Source organism: Nannobrachium achirus (genome assembly GCF_963921795.1).
Source record: "Nannobrachium achirus genome assembly, chromosome: 20".
Lineage (NCBI taxonomy): Eukaryota > Metazoa > Chordata > Actinopteri > Myctophiformes > Myctophidae > Nannobrachium > Nannobrachium achirus.
The window spans coordinates 22,308,606-22,312,251 of NC_137827.1; positions in this window are offsets into that span (position 1 = coordinate 22,308,606).

The window sequence follows — 3,646 nt, forward strand, 5'->3', positions numbered from 1 at the left end:
AAAGCAGAAATAAAATATATTTCAAGAAACAGTGTCCTGCAATCAGTGTGAATGCTAACAAGTCCTGCCAAGCCTACGAACCTGAAAAGCATGTAAGGGTATGTGGGTTCCATGCAAACATTTACTATGTGATTTGAACGTGGCTATCCATATGAATGTATCCTCAATTGTTCAGGGTCACTTTCATTAGTGTGCTCAGATCCCTGGCTACACATGGCTATATAAAGAATGAATATACTAGTAAGACGCCTTAGGGCGACATGCGACCTCGCCCTAAAGAGAGAGGTTGCACCAATTCTTGGCCATCTGGCCAGTGATGTATATCGGACCAGTTACCCATATATGATAGTCAACAATGTGATGTCAGAACATGCCCATATGGGCATTACCAAATATGGGCATTCCCAGATATGCGCTTAATATTGATGACATCAGGACAGGTATCTCCATATATGGGCATAAAACAGACAAGGATGTAATTCATTTGCAAGTGTGACTCGTGATGACATCAACGGTCTCCATATATGGGCATAAAAGGGACATCAAGCCAGAGCATGATGTCGGAGCAGCAAACCCATTCTGTTAAGAGTGGTTCTCCTGACATCACAGTGACATCAGAGCATGATGTCAGAGCGCAAGCCCATAGAACCACAGACAAACTCATAGAACCACAGTGTCAGGCGTGACAGACAGACAGAGATATACACACATACGGACAAGCTGTGACCGTTTACATACTAATCGGCGGCCTACGGGTCGCAATAATACTTTGAGGATTTACTATGTTGTAAATTATTTGCAACTTTTACTGCTGTGTCCCCTGCTGTTATAGTTATTTTTCTGTGATGTATTATGAAAGTGTATGGATTTGTCTAGATCCCTGGCTGTATTCTCTAAAGGAATGTGTTCTGAATAATAATGTGAATGCTATCGACACCATAGGCCCTTTCTTACTATAGGAGAAACCCCCAATCAATTGCACCCAGGCCAGGCTAACGCTTGATCTGCACACGCTTTTGTCTGCACGTCTTTCTCTACTATATTATCCACTAATACAAATGGATGTAGCAACAAAGATAACATTTCCATTGCAATGTGGCTGTGAAAAATGCCTCAGCCCATTAGAAGCTATAGTGTTTGCCATCTGTGTCGTCAGGGCGGCTGCCGGATAAAGCTCGTTGCTGATGGAACCCAGCTTATCCGGTCTGACCAGCATGGTCTTCATTCTTCTCTGAATGAGAGGCTTGTATGAGCCTACCCCAAAACACTATATAAAGACCTGTTCCACACCTAAGACACTCAGTCCACACTGGGACGACGCAAGGACGCACACAGTGAAAGGTAAGCTCAGCCCTTCATTTGGTAGGCAGGAGGGTCATGACCTACTGTATGTCAGATTCTTTTTTCTTCTGTAGGTTAGGCTAAATTTAGTGTATATGTAGTTACTGGGTTAATTTGTCTCAAATTCAGCGTTTAGCGATTTCTGTGTACGGTCAGGGGCTGTCGTTTTGTTTCACTTGTTAAATGTGGGGCCTATAAAGACGTTTGAGACTATATAGCTATGGTTATAGACTAACAGTGATTAAGGGGTATATACTGTAACTGCAAATACATGTGAAAACGTAGTAGTTGAGTAGATGACAAGTGCATGTGACAAAGTGTCTCAACTAGCAAACAAACACGGAATCTAAAGCTGTCTTTTTATCATCAGGGTCTAGAAGACGATGGTGATGATGAAGATTCTGTGAAGAGAGCCTAGTCTTTCTGGTTAAGTGGTTCTTAACAGTTCAACAGTTCTTTGCCAAAATTGTGAAATGTTTAGGACCACTTGACCAGGCGGACAAATGCTGCCACAATGGAACTGGATTATGAAAAGTGACAACTCTCCAGGTCTTGATATCTCCTTCATTTAACAGTGTGTGTGTGTGTGTGTGTGTCTCTCTCTCTCTCTCTCTCTCTCTCTCTCTCTCTCTCTCTCTCTCTCTCTCTCCCCACCTCACTTTCTCTCTCTCTCTCTCCCTCTCCCTCTCTCTCTCCCTCTCCCTCTCCCTCTCTCTCTCTCTCTCTCTCTCTCTCTCTCTCTCTCTCTCTCTCACACACACTCACACACCACTCGCGCTCTCTCTCTCTCTCACACACACACACACACACACACACACACACACACACACACACACACACACACACACACACACACACACACACACACACACACACACACACAGGGGTGTCGCACCAAATTCTGGGCCCTGGGAACTTTAACTATTGAAAAATGGTAGTGAACTTGTAGATCTGCTATATTTGAAAAATCGTGAAAATTTGTGCAAGTCTTTGAATATTTCAAATCCTTCTAAGGTTGTTTTTTTTAAACCTATGTTTCTATGTCAGTGGTGCTCAAACTTTTTCATGTGAAGGACCCCCAAAATTATATGTATTTGGCCAAGGACCCCCATCTCAAAATATTTAGTTCCAGGGACCCCCCATAAGCAAAATTTGAGTTACAAATGTTCGCTTAAAAATACATACAGTATATTCAAAGATTTGCACAAGTTTTCATGACTTTTCAAAAATAGCAGATCTACAAGCACTCGGTGCAGCGCTGTGAGCTTGTATATCTGCTATTTTTCAATAGCTAAGGCCCCTCCACCTTGGGCCCTAGTAACTCAGTCCCACTTTTCACCCCCTTGTGACGCCCCTGCACTCACACACACACACACACACACACACACACACACACACACACACACACACACACACACACACACACACACACACACACACTCTCTCTCTCTCTCTCTCTCTCTCTCTCTCTCTCTCTCTCTCTCCCTCTCTCTCTCTCTCTCTCTCTCTCTCTCTCTCTCTCTCTCTCTCTCCTCTCTCGCCCTCTCTCTCTCCCCTTGTGTAACAATGTCACAGGGCTGTAAAATAATCATGCTGCTAGCAGAAATTTTATTCCAACTGGCAGACATACAAATGTTGATTACTGTGCTGGTGCTGCTGCTGCTGCTGCTGCTATAGTGTCATTGTCTTATCACTCCTTACTGTTGGTTTTGCTCATTACCAGTAATTAAAACAAGTCAATAAAGAACAAATTGCCTATGTGAGTTCAGAGCGTTCGGGCAGCATGGTCTACTGTAGGCCCGCAGGGGTGGTCGCTGTCCATTGTCCTGAAACATGTGTCATTCCCTGAAGAACAGTAGAACAGTTTAATCAACAATCAGGTTTCAACTAAGACAAAACATACGCGCATATGTCCGCGATTAGCGCGTGCGCGTGCGCCCCTACACACACACACACACACACACACACACACACACAAACACAAACACACGAGATGCAACATAGGCCTGTCCTCACAAAAGTCAAGTAAAAACAGCAGAACATGTTGGTAAAAAAGAAAAATCGACCTCCTGACCAAAGGACTCAAAATTAGACACAGGGTCTTCATAATCCAAATTCGTTTTCCAGAGAATCAAATTGCTTTGATGTATGCTGCATAAATAATTCATGGGAGGAGGACTGTGCAACGATTATTCTTGCCATCTAAAATCACTCAGTTCTTTCTTTGATCTCAGCAGTGCGCTATCGCTATTGCTAAACGTTTCTCACGAAGCCTCGTGTATTTTGGAAAAGCTCAATATTTGTG